We start from the raw sequence: 23,709 nt of genomic DNA on the forward strand, positions 1-23,709 counted from the left end.
TCAGGCAAGTAGGCCCGATTCTGTCCTCAAAGCCTTTCCCTGCTCTCTGTCTCTGACAGCTTCAGCTTGAGCTCGCATCTGTATCCATGAACTTTGTCCTACTCCCTGTGCAGCTAACGGTGCCTGCCTCGGCCAGTTTTCACCTGCCTGCCAAGAAGCTGTATTTCACCTTCGAATTATCTATTTTGCTCTTCTGCCGATGCATTCCTGTCTAGTGATTTAGGTAAACATTTCCTTTAGCTCACAAGCAAAGGACTCAGCCTTTCCGTCCTCCTGCAAGTGATTCATAGCCCTGCTGCCATGGAAAGTTTTCTGCCCCTCGCATCTCATATAGACACTTAGACGCTTGTACACGCACACACAGTTAGTATAGAATAGATTCTGTCCGAGAGTCCTTCCTTGTGGATAACATAGTTCTCTAAACATAGGATGTTAGATATGATTTGGGATTAGGTTGACTTGACCCCCCAGACTTCTCGTCTCCACATGTAGAGCTAAATGTCAAGTCCCTTCACCCCCTAGTTGCACGTCACTCACACGTCATGCTGCTGCGCGCGCATCTATACCAAGTATTATCTTATAGATCCACCTATGTCTGATAATCCTAACCAATCATGTTTCTTTTATTCCTTATTACGCCTAGTTTCGATTACGTACCTGTTATGTCACTTTTCTTATCAAATGTTACGCCTTCTACATTCGTTTCATTGTAATGTACTTATTATAAAAATGCATGTCTGTCAATAAAGTATTGTACTTCACTTCCTGAACCCTCGTGGTGACGGAACCTGAAGGCCGCGACTCGAGTCGGCCATTTTTGATGGAATAAAGCCCATTTAGAAAACCTCTTATACCACGGATTCTGCCTCTTGTTATTTTGAGCTATTTTACTTTATTTTAAGATTCCGTATGAAATTCAGTCCGGTAAAGAAGATTTTATTTACCACATAATGGCGCCCGAATAGGGACACTTTCTCATCTCACGCGCCGGCGGTGCGTTGCAGGCCCGGTCTCCTGCCACAGCTGGACGGACCATAAACGCGTACCAGCAGGATTTCCTGTAAGCTCCCTCCGGTCAAGCGGGGGCGACTGAGGCTGCGATCAACCCAGACGAGGCGGTGAGAAGTGCGAAGTATCCCGACCAGAGCCTAGCTGAGAGAGCAAGATCCGAGGTATACAGAGGCCCACCAGGTTTCTCGTAATCCCGATGTCCAGAGGGTCCGCTGTCCGCAGTCATCGAGTCCTGTCCATTCTCTGAGGCCTTCCGTTTCAAGGAGCTACTCGGTGAGTACCATCGCCGGGGAGGCGTGTTGACGCGCACATAGGTTGTGCCGGTCAAGACGGATTTGGGTACACAAATCCGGTCTGCACTGTTTAGCAGTGTATATGTACTGTTTAGCAGTATATCAAGTATTCCGAAGTATGCAGTTATTGTCAAGAATTCAGCGTGGTGATTAGTTAGGCAGACTGTCATCATTGTCGGTCATTGTTAAAATATTTAATGTTCAATATTTAAAGTGTTTAAATGTCTTGCATATTGTGGTATGAATGATTGTTCATTGTTCACTGTTCATTATTGTGTTTTTCGTATTAAGTAAATTCAAGAGTAAGTATCAGATCAGTTGTCAATATGCCGCTTTTCTCGAAGTTAAGACAGATTACTACCAGAAAAGGGGTGCTTGAAGAAGCGGTTCCTATTCCTCCTAGGGACACTCCAGGGCATTTCATGTACCATAAGCATGGCTTAGATGCCATATTGTTTCTTGATCTATGGGTAGATTATACCAAGGGATTGCCGGAAAGTCAAAGGTGGCCCGTAGCGGGAACCTGGGATGCAGAGTGCATCATGAAAGTGGAGGAAGAGTTATGGAAAAGAAAGGTCAGACAGTCACAGAAAGACGCTGTTGAGTTATGGCGTAAAGAATCTCATAGACGAACAGAAAAAGCACGTAGACAAGAAGAGAGGAGTAAAGAAAGTTCAAATAAAGCTCAAGAAAATCTATTAATTGAGGAAGGTATCCGAGTGAAATCAGAACAAGTAAATAGACAAAGAAATGCTCTTATGAATGGTATGTATCCCCTTCTAGCCGAAGGACTACCTAAGGCTGCTCCAGAGATGCCAAAAGACTTGCCACCCCCATTATTTCCAATTAAGGTACATCCAAAAGGGCATCCCAGAACCGCAGAAGATGTTTTTCTTTCCTCATATCTAGACGACGCAGCTCCCGAGTATGCTAACGCCGCACCACATAGACCGTCTGGTGTAGGGGTTCAACGTCAGGATCAGGTATCTGTCCCCGTGCAACAGCAAGTCCCGACACAAGCTTCGGCAAGCACATCTGTTTCCGCATCTGTCTCCGCAGTCGACTCTACAGAGGTATCGACACCCATAGTTGCTGTGTCACGTTCAACGAACCCATTCACACCCGACGCCCCAGATGGGGCCACGGGAGGTGCTAGCAGTACCTTTACACCACCCAGAATAAATAAACTTGTCTTTCAAGAGTCAGCACATTCACGTACACCTAAATTCGTAAGTGAACGTACGCTTAAAGAACTCCTTGTAAATTGTAGATATGACCCGGTGGTTGGTAAAGAGGATGAAATGGTCCTGGCATCATTACGTATCAGGCGAGCCGCAGAGTATTTAGCGAGGTTACCAGGGATGATTACGCATCTAGATAACATATATCATTTTGTTCAAACAGGACGAGATCCAGGATGTATTAACAGAGCTATGGAATTCCAGAAAGTAGAGATACAGGGGGAACTGTTACGTTTCCTCATAAACTGTGTGATCAGAAATCAAGACCGTCCGGGGGTAGACCCGAATGCAATGCTTATTCTTACAAAATGGAGTCAGAATATATCAGAAGGGAGACACGATAAGCAAAATTGTATAATAGCCATGTGCCGAAAAATCCGTAAAGAAATAGAGCGTATTCATGAAGAGAGATTGGGAACAGACGATTTTGAGCAAGATGAAGTGTCCGAATCAGGGAATTCCGCAAGACAGTCAGAGACCATAGCCTATGTAGGCAGAGGAAGATCCTGTGAAAATACTAGATGTTTTTCTGATCCCATACACTCTGTATGTCCAAATAATAGCAGAACGTATCCGACGCCTGTAATAAATCTGAAGTCTCCTGAACATTCGTTTCAAGCTGCAGATAAACTACTACGAGAACGAAGGGGTTACCACCTCCTCGATTCCATGGATGAGCAAGAATTAGCCAGATCAGCCGTTCACTGGATTGACAGTCCTGAAAAATACGGTGATGAGACCGTAGCACACACGTTTTTTAATCTCAGTACAGATGAACAACGTTTAGCTGGAATCTATATGATTCAGCAACTCCTCATATTATATAAGAGCCAACATGCTGACCCTGGTCCTTTACCTGATATATTAACGGAACTACTCACGAACAGATGGAGAGGTTCTAGTAACAAGCTAATTAAAGAGATATTAGTGTCACGTAAACAGTATGTCCTTTTTGTAAGTCCGGATTCTCTCTCGCTGCCCCGCAGGGAAAGAGCGCCGTACTATATGGATAGACAAAATCCCTTACGAGAAGTGCACCCAATAAAAGGCGAAGACAATGAGTTTCACCGTGTATTTGTTTACACACCCATATCAAAAATGGAATTATTAGAAATGAAGAAAGTAGTACCTAGTCATGATAAAGACCCAGCGGGTTTCCACCGAGAAATTAAAGACATGTTACTGATGGGAGAGTACACCTTTCCTGATATTATGACGATATTAAAGGTGCTTTTGCCTGCTGGCATTTATGAAAAATTGAAAGAAAAAGAGTGGGAAGTGGGAGACCAAAAGATAGACTGGACAGCATTAGCAGAGGAAGAAAGGGGCCGAACTGCAGGTTCAGGGCTCGGGGATAAAGTTAAACTGTTACCAGGTTTACTAGTACAGGTACTGCCACGTTTATTAACTACAAAAAAGGAAGATTGGGGTGCAATCACAGCCTGCAAACAAAAGCAAGATGAAGACACAAGCGATTATTATGCTCGATTTGAAAAATGTTTTGGTATAAATAGTGGTATAAAAGCAAGTAGTGACTCATATCCACATTTATTTGTGACAAAATTAGTGGAAAATGCATTGCCTCCAGTAAAGAATAGAATATTGAAATTCGAGAGTACCTGGCAAAGTAACACTCCGTCGCAAATGCTACAAATGTTACAGTATCATCACAATAGAATTAGGGATGAACAAGAACACGAGCATAGACGCATGAAGGATACAAAAATGAAAATGCTAGTTTCTCAGACAGTACCAGCAGATGGTCACAAAAAGGGTGTGACACATTCTGGTGATTCTGCAGTTCCTGTAAAGGGAACCTGCAATTACTGTAAACAACTAGGCCATTATGTACACGATTGTCCAGTCCTGAAACGTAATATAGCTACAGGTATTGCAAAGGAGAGACCACGATTAGTTAGACAAGATCAGAATGAACAAGGAGCTATGCAGCATGGACAGTCCATGCCAGCCTCACAGCAACCCATACAGTTTGTGCCAGCTGCACCACCGTTGCCTGCTACTGCCACACAAACCACAACACGACAAATGTATCAGACTGCACAGTATGAATACCCTGAGTATCAGCGTTACGCATGAACCAGCCTAGAGAGGGAAGTTGACTTACCGCTTATCGAGATCCCTGTAGATCAAGAAGGACCTTATGTACATAGTGAATTATTAGGTCAAGATAGAAAATTCTTACTCGATACAGGGGCAAGTCGAACAACCATAAAACGTAGTGAAGTTCCAGGGGCACCCCTCTCAGGCTCTCAAAATGTTTCCCTTGGTTTTTCAGGAAAACCTATTGTTAATGAAGTATCACAGCCTCTACCACTTACGATAGGACCTTTGACACGAACTACAGATTTATTGCTTACTAAATCATGCCCAGAAAATCTGTTAGGAATTAAAACTCTGAAAGCACTAGGAGCCATAATATGTTGTTCTCCGGAAGGAGTAAGGTTGTTTTTACGTGATTTTAAAGGTCACTATGTGTCTAGAGACATGGATCCCCGACTACAGACTTTACCAGTACATCTATGGGCACAAGGCCCTACGGATGTTGGCTGCATGAACATTACACCCTATCGAGTCACACTGAAAGCAGGAGTGGTACTACCACGAATGCGACAATACAAGTTACCGCATGATGCTGTAGTGGCTTTGCTGAAAATCATTGATGAGCTGATTGTCCAGGGAGTAGTTGTAGAAACAGACTCCAATGTATGTAATTCACCGATAATTCCGATTCTTAAACGAACTGATCCTACTGCCCCACCAGTGTACCGATTGGTTATTGATTTGCGTGAACTAAACAAGTGCATTGTACCACAATTCCCTGTGGTCCCTGATATATCATCATTGTTGACAGCAATTGATTCCGAAGCAACATTCTTTACTGTAATTGATCTCAAGAATGCCTTTTTCAGCGTCCCAATAGATCCGGAAAGCCAATACTTGTTCGGATTCAGTTTAAATGGGCGCAGTTTTAAATTCTCACGCGCTCCCCAAGGATTCACAGAAAGCCCCAGCATCTACAGCCAAGCACTGAAACGAGAACTTGACAGTATCCACATGCCAGTCAATACTGCACTGCTTCAATATGTCGATGATCTGCTGATCACCGCGAGAAGCGGACCTGAATGTGAAAAGGCTTCTCTGACAGTTTTACATTTTCTAGCCGACAAGGGGCACAAGGTGTCTCCTTCTAAGCTGCAATTCTGTGTCCAGCGAGTTATTTATCTTGGTCACTCGCTGTCCAAGGAGGGAAGGCAGCTTACACCAGATCGCATCCAGTTAATTGCTAACATGTCAATACCCCAGACACAAAAGGAGGTGCGGGCTTTCATAGGCCTCACTTCATATTGTAGGCAGTGGATCCCTCAGTACGCATTTCTAGCAAAACCACTCATTCAGTTAACCACACAGGAGGCAGCCACATCGACTGTTCTCCCTTGGACTCAGGAACATACACAAGCTTTTGAAAGCTTAAAGAAAGCTTTATGTCAAGCACCGGTTTTAGCAACACCATGTTATAGCAAACATTTTACACTCTTTGTTACAGAACGCGAAGGTACTGCCTTGTCAGTACTCACTCAGGATCAAGCAGGATCACGCAAGCCATGTGCTTATTTTTCCAGTACATTAGATCCCGTAGCTCAGGCTTTGCCTGCATGCCTGAAATCAGTGGCAGCGACAGCTTTAGCAATCAGACAAAGCGATGCCATAGTGTTAGGACATCCATTGACAGTACAAGTACCACATGCAGTAGAGGTTCTTGTGAACCGAACACAAACACAACACTTGACCATAGCAAGACTTACCGGTTATGAACTGACATTGTTTCAACCACACATAGAGATCCGACGGTGTAATACATTGAATCCTGCTACACTATTACCTGTAATTGGAACAGACCCACTAGCTCATGATTGTGTTGAAATCATTGAAATAAAGACGAAACCTAGACAAGACTTGACAGACGTTCCATTGTTAGATCCAGACCTGACGTTGTATGTAGACGGATCGTGCATGAGAACAAGTACAGGAGATTTAGTGGCCGCGTATGCAGTCACAACAGACACTAAAGTTATTGAGACAAATTGTATAGATACTTTGTCAGCCCAAGCAGCAGAACTTATTGCTCTAACACAAGCCTGTATTCAAGCCACAAATAAGAAAGTTAATGTATACACTGACTCATGTTATGCATTCGGAGTTGTACACGACTTCGGCGTGCTGTGGCGAGAGAGAGGTTATTTAACTTCCCATGGTGCCCACATTCAGCACGGACCCCTCATTCATGCTTTGTTAGACGCAATACATCTACCCACTGCTATATCGATTATGAAATGTAAAGCACACACGAAGGTTACTGATACCATTTCTCAAGGCAATGATTTAGCTGACAGAACAGCTAAACAGACTGCTCAGAATCGCACATTAGACATGACAAAGCCAATAGTTCAGACACCAACACAGTGTATGACAATTAAGGATCCCGCACTTGACGTAATTGACATACAGACACATGCCACAGCAGAAGAAATAAAGAAGTGGACTGAACTAGGAGGGATCCAGACAGATCAAGGATGGATGACGAAGGAGAAATCTGTATGGTTTCTCCCTGATTCCATGGTTCAAGCCATTATAGCTACAGTTCACAGTCCAGCACATTTAGGAGAGAAGGCTATGCTAGACAGCATTCAGCACATTTGGTTCAACAAACATTTACGAGCAGCAGCTAAACAAAAAGTTCGTACCTGTATGATATGTTGTCAGTTTAATCCAGGAAAGAGTGTTCCCGTAGAGCAGGGTGGATTTCAGCCTCCTGACCATCCTTTTGAAGTCCTCCAGATGGATTATATTCAGATGGAACGTTGTCGAGGATTCAAATATGTTCTCGTAGTTGTCTGCGCTCTCTCCCGTTGGACAGAGGCGTATCCCGTATCAGATTACACTGCCCCGACTACTGCCAAGCAGCTAGTTCGAGAATTCTTCCCACGGTACGGTTTACCACGTGTTGTATATTCAGATAACGGTCAGCCTTTCTCATCCGAATTAATGAAACATGTCTCACTTTTGTTGGGATATCAGTGGAAATTCCACTGTGTCCGACACCCCGAGGCAGCAGGTCTCGTGGAACGACATAATCAACTTTTAAAAATCAGACTGTCTAAAATATGTCAGGAAAAAGGTGTGGACTGGATAGTAGCTTTACCAGTTGCGCTATTTTACATGAGGATGGTAGCACACTCTCGAACAGGGCTATCCCCTTATGAGGTGATCTTTGGTAGACCACCGAATATGTGGGGGACGCCTATACCCCGTAAAATAACTGATGTTGACTGTAATATGCTGACAGATTACCTGGCTTCCTTGATGTCTGCACTACAATCTTGTCGTTCACAGGTAGTCGCAGCTTTTCCCGACAACACCGAGGTGAAACCTCATGATGTAATTCCCGGCGATTATGTTCTCGTCAGGAATTTCGATCGGAAAACCCAACTGGAGCCAAGGTGGAGGCTTCCTAAGTTGGTCCTGCTGACGACCAGAACAGCTGTGAAGATCGAAGGGAGAAAAGGCTGGGTGCATTCCAGCCATATCAAGAAATTTCATGGACTTCCTCCTGACACAAACAGTACTCCCCGTGTGTCTTCCCCCATTGACTCAAAGCTACCCTTGGCTGAGGCCAGTAGCACCGAACTCTATAAGCAGAAACTCAGGTCCAGATCCAAACTGTCGGACGATTTGATTGTTTAAGTCCTCTCCAAGGTGAAGCGGTTGAATCTGTCCCGACATGTATCCCTTAGGTCTGAATGATGTAGAGTCCAGAATCATAATGAAACGACATGCTTATTGTAAATTACTGCGTAGCCACTGTATTGTGACTTTATTAATTTTGTTTTCCTTGAGTTTTTTAATAGTTACTGCAAGTATATTGTTGCATGTGTATTATCCTGTTTCTAAACGTGCTTTCAATATAACTGATGAACATTCTTTTAGTGACCTACCCCCACATGAGTTGTCCTATAGACTTGCGCTGCGCAATAACACATTCATTAGTATGTTACATCATTCCCATCAGACTAGTAATGCCACCAATTGTTGGGTGTGTGGCCGACTCCCTCCCTATCAGAATAACAAAGGAGTTATGCCTTTCTTTCCACATCCGTTCACACACAATGGCTCCTGTGGAGCATGGTTTAGTTTATTAAATTCCATAGACCCAGACACAGCAGTTTATCAACAACATTGGATATGGGGAAATCTGAATCTAGTTTTATTCAAAGTCTGTCACCCCAATAAGGAGGGTCACCCCAGTAGAACAGGAACTGATTTAGAAAATGAAGTGTATAAATTAGGTAATTTTACGCCTAATCTTATGATTTTGAATGTCAAATCCGAAGTTGAACTAATTCTGCCCACTATGTCAGTATTTCCAGTTAAGGGTGAATTATGTGTAAGAAAAGTTGGTTCCATACATATGGGCCATAGCCAATGCGTTACTACAGTAGAATATAGTGATCAAGGTAAATCTTCATTTAGAGCTTCTCGCCATTCTTACTTTATATGTGGTCAGACTGCATATATGCGTCTGCCTCTAGATTGGGATGGTACCTGTTACATAGCATTCCTTTTGCCACCTGTTTTCCTAGTCCCCCCTGATTATTATCGAAATGTTCATTTAGTACACAATAGAGAGCGAAGAGATCTCCCAGTTGTCGATTATACTGAGACGGCATGGGACAAGTATGTAGATTTCAATAAAGGTATCTTTCCCTATATAGGTACAATATCAAATAGTAAGCTGATACGCAGACTAACCAAGACTCTTGAAGCTGTAGTAAACGAGACTATAGCCGCCCTAGGCAATCTGACAGAAGAACAATCAGTGATGAGAATTGTTGTTCTCCAGAATCGTCTTGTCCTTGACGTCATCCTGGCCGATAGGGGCGGAGCTTGCAGGGTCATCGGATCCAGCTGCTGCATATTCATACCAGAAAATTCGCCATCTGTATATAAAGCTATAACACGCCTTCATAAGATTGTAAGCCAGATACACGAAAATCCAGGCACTTGGACGTGGTCCGGGTGGTTTTGGAGTGTGATATCAGCCTGGGGATGGAGAGTTCTATCCTTCCTAGGTATTGGCCTTCTTATGCTCTTCAGTTGTTGTTTATGCCTGCAATGTGGACCAGCGATTTGTGGTCTGTGTGCCACATCATGCATTCCATATCACAGTTCTCGTTCAAAATGCTGGAAGAAGAAGGAAGAAGAAATGATGCTCCATGAGCAAATCGATGGAATGATGAAGATTGATATCTCTTGAAGGGCAAGTAGGGGACAAGGAGGGAATGTGGAAATGTGGATTTTCCTGATCAGTTATGTCCCCTATCTTGGACCCCAACGGTTCTATATGCATGTTACAAGTACATGTATGTTCCCTCCAGTTCCAGTTTCTAAGACGCAAACATATGTGTGTCTACCGTCGACATGTTCTCTGTCAGATCCGCCATCGATGGGCTGGATATTCGATTCCTAAGTATGAAAGGCCACCGACTTTATATGGCTAAGTTACTCCATTTTTACAGTTCAGGCAAGTAGGCCCGATTCTGTCCTCAAAGCCTTTCCCTGCTCTCTGTCTCTGACAGCTTCAGCTTGAGCTCGCATCTGTATCCATGAACTTTGTCCTACTCCCTGTGCAGCTAACGGTGCCTGCCTCGGCCAGTTTTCACCTGCCTGCCAAGAAGCTGTATTTCACCTTCGAATTATCTATTTTGCTCTTCTGCCGATGCATTCCTGTCTAGTGATTTAGGTAAACATTTCCTTTAGCTCACAAGCAAAGGACTCAGCCTTTCCGTCCTCCTGCAAGTGATTCATAGCCCTGCTGCCATGGAAAGTTTTCTGCCCCTCGCATCTCATATAGACACTTAGACGCTTGTACACGCACACACAGTTAGTATAGAATAGATTCTGTCCGAGAGTCCTTCCTTGTGGATAACATAGTTCTCTAAACATAGGATGTTAGATATGATTTGGGATTAGGTTGACTTGACCCCCCAGACTTCTCGTCTCCACATGTAGAGCTAAATGTCAAGTCCCTTCACCCCCTAGTTGCACGTCACTCACACGTCATGCTGCTGCGCGCGCATCTATACCAAGTATTATCTTATAGATCCACCTATGTCTGATAATCCTAACCAATCATGTTTCTTTTATTCCTTATTACGCCTAGTTTCGATTACGTACCTGTTATGTCACTTTTCTTATCAAATGTTACGCCTTCTACATTCGTTTCATTGTAATGTACTTATTATAAAAATGCATGTCTGTCAATAAAGTATTGTACTTCACTTCCTGAACCCTCGTGGTGACGGAACCTGAAGGCCGCGACTCGAGTCGGCCATTTTTGATGGAATAAAGCCCATTTAGAAAACCTCTTATACCACGGATTCTGCCTCTTGTTATTTTGAGCTATTTTACTTTATTTTAAGATTCCGTATGAAATTCAGTCCGGTAAAGAAGATTTTATTTACCACACTTGAACACTGATCAACAAGCTTTGAGCCAGAGAGCGACCCTTGACCTTGCCAGGTAGGTCACCCCCCCCCCCGCTGCAGCTCCACCTGCGCTCTCTGAGAGCCCTTTTGCTCCTTTTGCTCCTTCTGTGCCCCGCTGCCCATTTTGCATTTTGTCCCCTGTTCTCTTGTATGCCCTTATTCCCTCTGTGCCCCGCTGCCCATTTTGCCTTTTGTTCCCCGTTCTCTTGTGTGCCCTTGTTCCCTCTGTGCCCCGCTGCCCATGTTTGCCTTCTGTGCCCCCTGTTGTGCCTGCTCGCCCCCCTCGCTGCTCCCGCTCCCACCGCTGCATCCCCTGCGGCCCCACCCCCGCGCCCATTCGCTGCTCCCTGCCGCCCGCCTCCCAGCTGCTCCTCCCTTTCACCTCCCCTTAAAATGGCGGCCGCTGCGCGGTGAGGAGAGCGACCCTTCACCTTGCCAGGTAGGTTGCTCCCCCCGCTGCAGCTCCACCTGCGCTCTCTGAGTGCCCTTTTGCTCCTTTTGCGCCCCGCCGCCCATTTTGCCTTTTGTCCCCCGTTCTCGTGTGTGCCCTTGTTCCCTCTGTGCCCCGCTGCCCATTTTGCCTTTTGTCCCCCGTTCTCTTGTGTGTGTGAGAAAGTGGCTCTGTATATACTGTTCCTTAATAGGTACAGGGTGTACAGAGTCCACAGTCCCCAAGGGTTTGGCAGAGGCTAAAGTTAGATATAACCTTACTCTCTAAAGTGGTAGCTTGGTCGAGCAGTAAGGCAACATCAGAGGACAGTGTAAAGCCTTTGTTGTACACACTCAGTCAGCTAATAGTCTCACACACTCAATAACTGAACTCTAGGCCAATGGTTTATATATAAAAAATATATGCTTGTTTTATTTTAGAACCAACAATAGGTATTAAAATATACTTTCTCAGAATGAGATGCTTTGTATAAATACTTTTGCAATATGCAATTGACTTGTCTGTTGATCGCGGTAGGGGGGGCACCTTGTTCTGAGGCTGCAGGCTTCTTCAGGAGGGTCGAGGGAGGTCCTTGGGTGCCGGACTCGAGGTCACAGTCGCCGTGGGGTCGTCCTCGTGGTCTTTGTTCACTCCGGCACTGGCCAGGCTTGGCTGGTGCAGAGTGTGCTGGGTTCGCGGTTCCGGGCTGCTGCCAGGGATTAGAAACAGGTTTTGAGTAGAGCCCCTACTCATGGGAGTCCCAGGGGCTTAGAGCCAAAAGGTAGCCAGGTCCTCCGAGGTTTGTGAGGTTGCTGGCCACAAGAGATGCCGGGTTGGAGCAGGAGCAGGTTCGAGGGTCGACAGGCCGGTAGGGCTGGGGCCAAAGCAGTTGGTGTCTTCCTCTTTTCAGCAGCTGCAGGGCAGGTCTTCTTTCTTCTTGCTCTTCTTGTAATTTTGAATCTGGAATCTGGGGAAGGAAGGTTCAGGGTGCCCCTAAATACTAGATTTAGGGGCGTTACAGGTAGGTGAAGGGCAGGGACCAATGGGTCCCTGTCCTGGGGTGGGTACACCCCCTATCCTGCCTCTCTCCTGTGGGAGGGGGGCAGTAGCCTAATCCTGATTGGGTAGGGCTTCCCATCTTCAAGATGGCGAGAGCCCGGGGATGTGCTTCACCTCGCCTCCCCCACCTGAGGGGTGGGGTTGGCAGGCTGGCACATTCCTTGTCCTTATTTGGGGTTTCCGGCCAAGCTTCCCGCCAGAGTGGGGGGTTGCAGTGGCCTGGGGAAACTCACAGAGGCGGCATGCCTTTGAAGCTTCCCCCTGCCCATCCGGGGGGGAGGAGATTTAGCACCTCGCCCAGGATGTGCATTGTTGCAGGCCCAGGAGAGCAGGGGCTCTCCTACCCAGGGGTCCAGCAACATGTCTGGTGTGTGGCAGCCTAGGCAGCCTCAGCACAGACGTGGATTGTAGGTTAGGTTTTAGGGGGCATCTCGAAGATGCCCTCTAGGGTGCTTGGCACATTAAATCCCACACTGGCATCAGTGTGGGTTTAATGTGCTGAGAAGTTTGATACCAAACTTCTCAGTCTTCAGTGCTGCCTTTATGGTGCTGTGGAGTTCGTGTTTGACGAGCTCCCAGCACCATGTACTCTTAAAGGGCAGCACTGCACTTACAAAGCCCAGGAATGGACCTGGGTACTGTAGGGGCACAGGGCTCCTGCTCCCACACCATTGGCATAGGGCACCCAGCTAGAGGGGTGGCTGATGTATGCCATGCAGTGTAGGTGATGGGCATGGCACATAGGGATGTGTGCCATGTCGACTCTTTGCTTTGTCTTGCACCCAGACACTCAGCCTGCAAAGGCAGTGTGTGTGTGTAAGGGTACAGGGCCTCTAAGGGTGGCACAATGAGTGCGGCAGCCCTTAGAGGCCTTCCCTGGTCACAAGGCCCTGGGTACCGAGGGTACCATTTACCAGGGGCTGACATGTGGCCAGGGATTGCCTATTTGGGTTATGTGTTTTTAGGGAAGGAACATAGGCCCTGGGCACCTGATTGGCAGGAGTCCATGGTACACTCAGTCAAAGTACATTCAGCAATTTAGCAAAAAGTGGGGGCATACCATGCAAGAAAGATGGCACTTTCTCACAGTGTGCCCTTGTTCCCTCTGTGCCCCGCTGCCCATTTTGCCTTTAGTTCCCCGTTCTCTGGTGTGCCCTTGTTCCCTCTGTGCCCCGCTGCCCATTTTGCCTTCTGTGGCCCCTGTTGTGCCTGCTCGCCCCCCTCGCTGCTCCCGTTCCCACCGCTGCATCCCCTGCAGCCCCACGCCCATTCGCTCTCCCCTGCCACCCGCCTCCCAGCTGCTCCTCCCTCCCACCTCCCCTTAAAATGGCGGCCACTGGCGCGCCTAAGACAAGCTCGTCTGCGCCCGTCCGCGCCTGGACCGCGCCCAGCACCAGAACCCCTGGCCCCCGCACCAGCCATGAAGACCGCCTCCAATACGACACCAGCACCTTCATCGCTCTCAACCCAGGACGGACCCTCACCTGCTGCAGGGCCACCCCGAAGCGCACCCACGGTCCATTCGCCTGCCAGAACTGCAGCTTCTCCTGCATCGAAGACGCAGAGACACCCGCCACGACAGAACACAACCAGCTCCGATGCATCCTGATCAACACTCGCTCCATACGCAAACACGGCGTCGAGCTCTGGGACCTACTCGACACCGCATCACCAGACGACGCCTTCCTGACCGAGACCTGGATGAACGAAGCCTCCTCTCCAGACATCGCCATAGTCATCCCCGATGGATACAAGATCTCCAGCAGAGACCACACCAACGGTGTCGGAGGATGAATCGCCATCGTCCACAAGAAGACCATCAGGGTCTCAACAAACACCGACGACACTCTCAGCACCGCCGAACACATGCACTTCCAGATCCACATGGACCCCAAGACCACCCTAAGAGGCACCCTCGTCAACAGACCACCCGGACCCCGACCACAATTCTGCGACGCCATCGCCGACTTCATCAGCACGCACGCACTGACCTCCACCGACTACATCCTCCTCGGAGACCTGAACTTCCATCTGGAGAACAATGACAGCAACTCCTCCACCCTGATAGACAACCTCGCCAACCTCGGACTGGAACAGTTCGTCACGACGTCAATGCCATCTTCTCCTCAAGCCCCCACGTCTCCTTCAGCCACATCTCCGAACCCACCTTGACCGACCACCACTGCATCCACTTCACCTTCCGGAAACCCGTCGCACATCACCGCACCCTACAGATCCCCCGCTGCTGCTGGGGCAAAATCACGAAGTACAACTACAGACAAACCTCGCACTCAACCCACCGATCAACCCCTCCAACCCCGACGATGGTGTGCGCACCCTCAGACGATGGATGGACGACTGCGCCAACACCTTAGCCCCGCTGAAAAAACAAACCCTCAGAGTCACCAGCAAAAGAGCCAACTAGCGTCAAAGCGCACATGCCGGAAGTTGGAGAACATATGGCACAGCGAGAAGTCGCCGGGCAGCCGCGCAGCCCACAAAGACGCCATCCGCAACCACCACCACCACCTCCTCATCAGAACCGCCAAGAGGACCTCCTTCAAAGACCGCCTCGACAACAACGCACACAACAGCAAGGAGCTCTTCAATGTCGTGAAGGAACTCTCCAACCCCAGCTCCTCCAACGCCCTCCTGCCGTCGCAAGCCCTGTGCGACTCCCTCGCCACCTTCTTCCACCGCAAGATCGCCGAAATCCACGGCAGCTTCAACCCCCGGACGACCCTAACAGGCCCCAACACGCCGGACCCACCACACCCCACCGACCACGACCCCCTAACAACCTGGGCCAACGTGAGCATCGAAGACACAATCAAGACCATGGGCACAATCCACTCCGGCTCGTCGTCTGACCCTGTTCCACACCACATCTTCAATAAAGTAGGCAGCGCCATCGCACCCTACCTGCGCAACATGATCAACCTCTCCTTCGAGACCGCGACCTTCCCTGAGAGCTGGAAATAATCCGAGATCAACGCCCTACTGAAGAAACCCAAGGCGGACCCGAGCGAACTCAAAAACTTCCGGCCCATCTCCCTGCTTCCGTTCCCAGCTAAGGTCATCGAGAAGATAGTCAACATCCAGCTCACCCGCTACCTCGAAGACGACAGCATCCTGGACCCCTCCCAGTCAGGATTCCGCAGCAAACACAGCACCGAGACCGCCCTCATCGCCGCCACAGACGACATCAGGATCCTACTGGACAACGGCGAGACGGTGGCCCTCATCCTTCTGGACCTCTCCGCCGCCTTCGACACCGTCTGCCACCGCACACTACGCACACGACTCCACGACGCAGGGATCTGAGACAAGGCCCTGGACTGGACCTCCTCCTTCCTCTCCGGCAGAACCCAGAGAGTCTGCCTCCCCCGTTCCGAAGCCTCCGAGATCATCTGCAGCGTCCCGCAGGGATGCTCCCTCAGCCCAACGCTGTTCAACGGCTACATGGCGCCTCTCGCACGCATCGCCCGACATCACGACCTCAACATAATCTCCTACGCCGACGACATGCAACTGATCCTCTCCCTCACCAAGGACCCCTCACCACCAAATCCAACCTCCACCAGGGAATGAAGGCCGTCGCCGACTGGATGGAGAATAGCCGCCTCAAGCTGAACTCAGACAAGACGGAGATCCTCATCCTCGGGCCCAACCCCTCAGCATGGGACGACTCCTGGTGGCCCGCGTTGCTGGGGACACCCCCCGCACCCATCATCACGCACGCAACCTGGGAGTCATCCTCGACTCGAAACTCACCATGACCAAACAAGTCAACGCTGTCTCCTCCACCTGCTTCAACACCCTCCGTATGCTCCGCAAGATCTACAGATGGATCCCGACAGACACAAGGAAAACATTCACCCATTCCCTTGTCAGCAGCAGACTCGACTACGGAAATGCCCTCTACGCCGGAGCCCCGACCAAGCTCATCAACAGACTGCAAAGAATCCAGAATGCCTCTGCACGCCTGATCCTCGACTTCCCGCGCCGCGACCACATCACCCCCCACCTGAGGAACCTGCACTGGCTCCCTGTCGACAAAAGAATCTCCTTCAAGCTCCTGATCCACGCACACAAGGCACTCCACAAGACCGGCCCAGCTTATCTCAACAGTCGACTCTCCTTCTACGTACCCAATAGGAAACTCCGCTCCGCAGATCTCTCCCTGGCTACCGTCCCATGCATCCGTAGAACCACAGCCGGTGGCAGATCCTTCTCCCACCGCGCCGCCAAGACCTGGAACACCCTCCCCCTCATCCTAAGACAAACCGAAGACCTTCTAACCTTCAGGAGACAACTCAAGACCTGGCTGTTCGACCAGTAGCAACAGCACCCTCAGCGCCTTGAAACCCTTGCGGGTATGTAGTGCGCTTTACAAATTATTTGATTGATTGATTAATTGATCTCAGTGCTTCATTTAAAGGATGTAAGTATTCTGACAACTATGCCAGGCGGCACCAGAGAAGTGGTGAATGTGGCATTTAAGCGAACAGATCGACAGAATGTCCTAATGTTAGAAATGTCATTATGGGGCTCGGTTTTACACCGCAACCTGCAGCAACTATAATGATTTAAAAGATGGGATACTATAGGTATATCGCATTTGGTATATGTGGGAGATGGTCAGCTGGCATCAAAACATTCTCAGATTTGAAGGGGGAGTTTAACCATGCACATAGGTAGAGGTGTGGCACAGCGGCCACAGCGACTGACTCCGGAGTGCGGGGATCACAGTTTGATCGCCGGCTGCAGCTCAGCATCATGCGACTCCGGGCAGTAGCTCACTTAATCATCCAGATGGCCCCCAGCACCTTGAAACATGTATGCACTTTATAAGTCAGGATTATTATACATTTGCAATTCTTCAGGTACATACAGGCTTCAAAAACACTAGACAGGGAGCTGTTGTGTAGTGTGCAGAAGGAATGTCTCCTCCGTTGAGTATCCAAGAAGAGAAAGGTCACTCATGGGGTTCCAGAGAGCAGGGCTCATCATTGTCTCCTATTTTGTTTAATATTATGCACTTCCTTTAAATTTCTTGATTCGTTCCTTTTGGCTTAGTTTGTATGTGTCTTGATGTCTTATGCAGATGACACAGCTGTGTTTTAGCTTAATCATCCTGTGAAAGAAACTCAATCATTTTAACCCCTGTTTCTCTGCCGTTCAGTTATGCATGAGACATAATAAGCTCAAACTGAACCCAGAAGACTGATCTTTTGATTGTGTTAGTGTATCTTCTTGAATGGCTAACTTCTGGCCTGATAATCTTGGCTTTCCTTCCCCCCTGAACCCTTGTAGGTGCTTAATTGTCTGAGCTTTAAGCTAGATAAATAACTATCACATGAAGAGCAGTTCAATTCAATGATATCCTATTGTATCAGCTTAAATTATTGAGGAAATGCTTGAAAGTAATGTCTCTTAAACACAGGCCTACAGCATCAATCCTCAAGGATTGACTATGACAACACCTACTAGATCGGCTAACCTTCTAAGCTACTCAATCAACTACAATGTATCCAGAATACCGCTTGAAAGAAAATGCCTCGTTTTGTGTGGTCACCCCCAAGTTTTTGGACTGATTCTGCTGGTTTATTGACTCAGAGTACACTGAGGCCTGTTAACCAGACCTTAGAGCCTGCACCCTTATCCTTTAACTGGTATGTAATTAGCTCTTACCCAAATGGCTAAGCTAACTTACTTGTAAATCCTGAGTAAATGGCACCCAGGGCATGCAAGTTAATACAGCACTGGTTGTGTGATCTTAGTAAAACAAGACTCCTAGCCCGCCATTCTCAGGCTGGAAGAGCAGTTTAACCTGCTAGCCCACTTTGCTGTTTAAAGTAATGGCAAAGTCAGACATCCCCCTTGTACATGTGTACGTCACCCCTATGGCAGGCCTATTGAGTCCTCAGGCAGTGTGCAACATATGCAACGGGCAGAATGTGTAATTTCACATGTTGTGATAGTAAAAACATAAAACTGTTGTTTTTACTGTGGAAAAGCTTGGTCGCCTAATTGGTGAGTATAGAATTACACCCTGACCCCTCAGCTACGCAAACTCTGGAACGGTGCGACGGTGAGTAATCCAAGTTATCAAACAATTTGTTACATTAAGCCAGACTTGATTCTCAGGTCGAAATTAATGTAACACGTTGCATTGTGCAACTTTAGCAAAGTTGCCACTTTGTTGCCTTTAGTCCCCTGTGCCCATAGTGGTTGCTCACTGGGTCCTGTCGCTGAGACAGCTTTCTGCCCTCGTGGGGAGACATGCTAACGACAAGAAGGATACAATGGGAGCCTGCTATGAAAGGAGATTTCACCTCCCACCTGCAGGAAGCCACACAGGTGTCGGCCCAAAAGGCAAGCTTTAAAGGAGAAACTACCTTTGACGGGCAAATGGTAAGACTTAGGAGAGCGGCTGCCCATTGTTCAGGCAGACGGACTGGCACTAGGGAAAGGAAAGGGGAAGCCAGTTGCCAAACTGGTTTTCCAGGGGCATGTAGCTCCCTTGGTAGCCACCCCTCTTGGCTGGGCTAGGGAGCTCCACGAGCTGGGAGAATGGTCCCTGCCATATTGGAAGTGGGCAAAATGGTGCATGATCATCAGGTGGGAGGGAACCTGGTAGCCACTGGCCACCAACAGCATCCTGCCCTGAGATTTTCTGAGCAGAAGTAGGGCATCCCAAACTCAGATGTCAACTGGAAGAAGGACTGCCCTACTGCACTGTCGCGGACAGCACCTGCTAGCAAGCAGAGGAGAGGGACTGTGTCTGCTGTATCCTGCTTAAAAGAAGTTGTCAAATTGTTTACAAAAGATCCTAGGCAACTATATGTTTTAACATGGATTTAACTCCATTTTCGCACTATTGGGGCATCGATTGAAATGATCAGAGAAACAGCTTGACTCACATTTCATGCATTTATTTATCAAAATTATGTTTTTATATAACTTTAAATGTATAACAGCGATTTAAATATCATCTAAAAAATCATCCTGATTATTTTTAATAATAATTAGTCGTACAAACAATCATCCTTCCATACAGTATATAGTCATAGACTTGCATAGTTTTAACATGCTTATCTTTATGAACTCTCAAAAGCTTGATAATGTAATGTTCATAGAAATTAATTTAGATCACGGGCCTTGTGTTCTAAAATTTAAACAATCACTAGGGAGTATTGTCTTCCTCCTTAGTCAGACGGATTTGTCAATCATAGGTTATATAATTCATTCCTCTACGCGCGTTTCGGCTGGAAGCCTTCATAAGGAAGCCACACATTAGCCCAACAAGTCCTGTATCTGTAAACAACATAGCATACTTATTAATAGTCATTTGCACTCTAAGTTCATGCTGTGCCACCTTTTGTGTCATAGTGTTCATAGAGATATGGATCCATAGACATATGTATGTCACATGGAGCCGATATATTTGAGTGCTCCAAGACAGAAAAAGAGGTGAAAGGAAGATGATTGATCAATAATTAAAAGATACCAGGTCTAACCAAAGGGTATAGGAGTGGGTACAATCCAAGGACGCATACAGTCTCTAATAGACAAGAGAACAAGTGACCTGGAAATGTTGACATGGGTGTTGAAGAATTGAAAAACATGTTAAAGCATAGATTTCTTGCACCACTCCCCTACGTGGCATGAATAGATTCCTACCATACCTATTGATTGTTTGTGGTTATATGCAGTTACGCAGGTGTCCCGTAGTGGGTTCTAGTTTGGGTGTTCAAATTATGTTGATGCTAGTCTATATTGACTTTTTATGTGTACAATTAAGTCACATCTTTAGAGATTGTCATAAAATTAATTGACGCTCACCCTGAGAAATCTTTCGTACGAGTGATGATTAGCATATGTAGTCAGCAACTCACTCTCGTGAATGGCTACATGGCTATATGCTACAAAACAATATGGTTGGAGTCGAATGTCGGATGTCCAGAGTGAAAATGATTTTTTGGTTAGGTTACGCAGACTACTATACATAAATGAAGAACGCTCTGTGGGGGTCGAGTATCAGCTGTCCAAAAAGGGGAAGATTTTTAAAAAAATAGAAATTAAACTAAGCAGATGGCTATTTGCTATGGATTGAAACAACTCAATGTGAGTCGAGTGTCTAATGGCCAAAATGGAAAAAAATTATTAGTTGAAATGTAATGTTCTTACCCTGCTGTGTTATTGGATTAGTGCCAGTAGTTTTAGACTGCTTTCCGAGCAGTCTCTTCAGTTGTGAGCTGTATTCCCCAGAGTCTGTCTGGTCCTTACTCTGACGCGTCTTATTTGGGATCCGGCCGCGTAACCGGTCTTCTCATTGCGCATTCATACAAAAAACTGGGAAGGGCAAGAAGAAGTTGTCTCCAGAGCCCAACCAAAGTCAAGGGACTCCAAGGGCCAGCTGACTGGCCTCCTGTTTGTACACAGGGACACAACAGCTGAAGAAGCCATGCGTTATTACGCGATGACTAACTCTAAACTGGCTGTAATGAACCCTGTTGTGTTTGGTATCAAACATATTGAAATCATACCCCCAACACCGTAAATGCTGATTCAATGCACTGTAAAACTCCTCAGGAGGCCCTCAGTCCTCCTGGTACCAGTCTTCCAGAACCGGACAGCAAACTATGGCTGCTGCTTATAAGAAAGTGCCCTCGTTTTGCATGGTCACCCCTACTTTTTGCCAAACTGTTGATGTACTTTGCCTGAGTGTGCCCTGGGTTCCTGCCAACCAGGTACCCAGGGCCTATGTTCTTTCCCTAAACTGCTTTAAAACAAAACGCAGTTGGCATTCTTTGGCCACATGTCAGTCCCTTGTAAATGGTACCATAGGTACCAAGGGCACTTTAGCCAGGGAAGGCCTCTAAGGGCTGCAGCACTCATTGTGCCACCCTTAGAAGCCCTGTACCTTTACACACACACACACACACACACACACACACCAATTGCAGGCTACATTTTTTGGTGCAGAACAAAGTGAAGAGTCGACATGGCACATCCCTGTGTGCCATGCCTACAACGCACTGCCCTGTCATAGGTCAGCCACTTCTCTAGCTGGGTGCACTATACCAGTGGTGAGGGTACAGGTGCATGAGCCCTGTACCCCTACAGTGTCTAAACCAATTCTTAGACATTGTAAATGCAGTAATGCCTTTAGGAGTATATGGTACTGGGAGTTTATCATTACGAACTCTGCAGCACCATAATGGCTTTACTGAAAACTGGGAAGTATCAAACTTCTCAGCACATTAAACTCACAATGATGCCAGTGTGGGATTTAATGAAAAATGCACACAGTGGGCATCTAGAGATGCCCCCTGAAAAACAACGTAAGTCTAGTGTCCTGGCTGAGTGGCTGCTCGCAGGCTGCCACCACCAGACAGGTTTCTGGACCCCTGGTTCGAGAGCCTGCCGCTGTCGGGGGTCTGGAACAATGCACATCCTGGGACGAGGTGCCAAGCCTCCTCCCCCAGGTTGGGCAGGGTCCACGAAGGGGAAGCTTCAAAGGCTTGCCGCCTTTGTGAGCTACCCCAGCCATTTGCTGCTTCCAGTAACTGGCCCCCACCGGTTCTGAACCCCACTTTGGGCGGGAGAATTGGCGGGAAAACCAAGTGAGGAAGGAAGAAATGCCCACCTTTGCCAACCCCACCACTCAGGTGGGGGAGGCGAGGTGAAGCACAACTCTGTCCCTGCCATCTTGCAAATGGGGGAACCCAGCCAACCAGAGAGAGGCCTATGCCCCCTTCCACTGGAGGGTGGCATAATAGGGGGTGTACCCATCCCAAGGAAGGGACCCACTGGTCGTGACCTTTACCTACCTGTAACGCCCCTATATCTAGTATTTAGGGGCAACCCCCGAACCCTTCCTCCTCAGACAAGAACTCACCAAGAAGAAAAGAAGAAGGACCAAAGAAGCCAGGCTGAACTAAGAAAAGGAGAACACCCACTGACTTGGCCCCAGCCCTATTGGCCTGTCTGCACCTCGAACCTGCTCCAGTGAAATCCCGATGTGTCCTGCAGCCCCCAAGAACCTGGAGGATCTGCCCTACTTTCCCAAACCAAGACTTTGTCTCCCCGTGAGCACCGGATTTGCTCACCCACAACTCTGGCTCCGGCCAAATCAGCGCGTCTGCACCCGACCACCACGGCCTGAGTTCAAGTGGCCCATCACCACAAGGAGGTCTCCCCGGGGATCCTGACCTGAGATCTGCTGATCTCTGACCTGCCTCGAATCTCCAATCGACGCCTGCATCCCCTTTCTGGAGGGTCCCCCTGATCGCGACCGGAGCTGGTAAGAAAATCCGACAGCTAAAGACACCCCTGCACCCGACATCCTACGGGGTGGCCCAACTGACGACATCTTCAGGCATCCCAACTTTCGTCTTCAACCGGTAGTCACCTCCAGAAGATCTTCGTCCCCAAGTCTGCAGTGTTAGTTGCAACCGGAGAATCCCCATTGAAATCAACAGGGCACCCAATGCCAAAACAGCACCCTGCACCCGCCACCCCTGTGCGGCTGTGGTCTACTTTGGGTGCTGACTCGGATCCCCCTTTGCCCTGAGCCTAACACCTGGAGCTTTGCTCCTACAACCTTGTGGCCTGCTCGTGAGCAGCCACCAACTGGCAGCCCCCTATCCCACATTGGATAACATTGGGCCTTAGCACTCTACACCTGGCCGCCCTAGTGCCGCTGACGGTGTTCTGAGAGTGCATCCTCGAACCTGGGGGGAACCCTGGTTCTAATCCCAGGAATCCAACTCCCATAACCAAATACTTCCCTGTAAACCGATAACTCCATTTCCTCCCATTGGATTGCATTGACTGCCTTTCTTGAAAATTGTTCTAAGTTGGTTTGTATGAAAACGTGAACAACTACAAATGTACTAAAAGTGAATTACTTACCTTTTGTCCAGGAGATGTCTCAGAGTGCAGTGTGATATCTAGGGATATCACACTGATTAGCAAAAGTAACTTAAAAAGTAATGTGCACAGTAATCTGTAAAGTAACTGGAAAGTAATTTCGAACTGTTGACTTAACTGTAATTCAACCAATTGCATTTGAGCCTGCATTCAACTGTAAATAACTGCAT

General features: G+C 47.7%; 1 protein-coding gene across 5 annotated transcripts in view; it reads left to right on the forward strand.

Moving 5' to 3' along the window:
* Positions 1–23,709, forward strand: part of LOC146869424 (vacuolar-sorting protein SNF8) — a 241,818-nt gene that overhangs the window by 143,490 nt on the left and 74,619 nt on the right. The window lies entirely within an intron of this gene.

This window comes from Triturus cristatus, chromosome 1_1 (genome assembly GCF_964204655.1).
Source record: "Triturus cristatus chromosome 1_1, aTriCri1.1, whole genome shotgun sequence".
Classification (NCBI taxonomy): domain Eukaryota; kingdom Metazoa; phylum Chordata; class Amphibia; order Caudata; family Salamandridae; genus Triturus; species Triturus cristatus.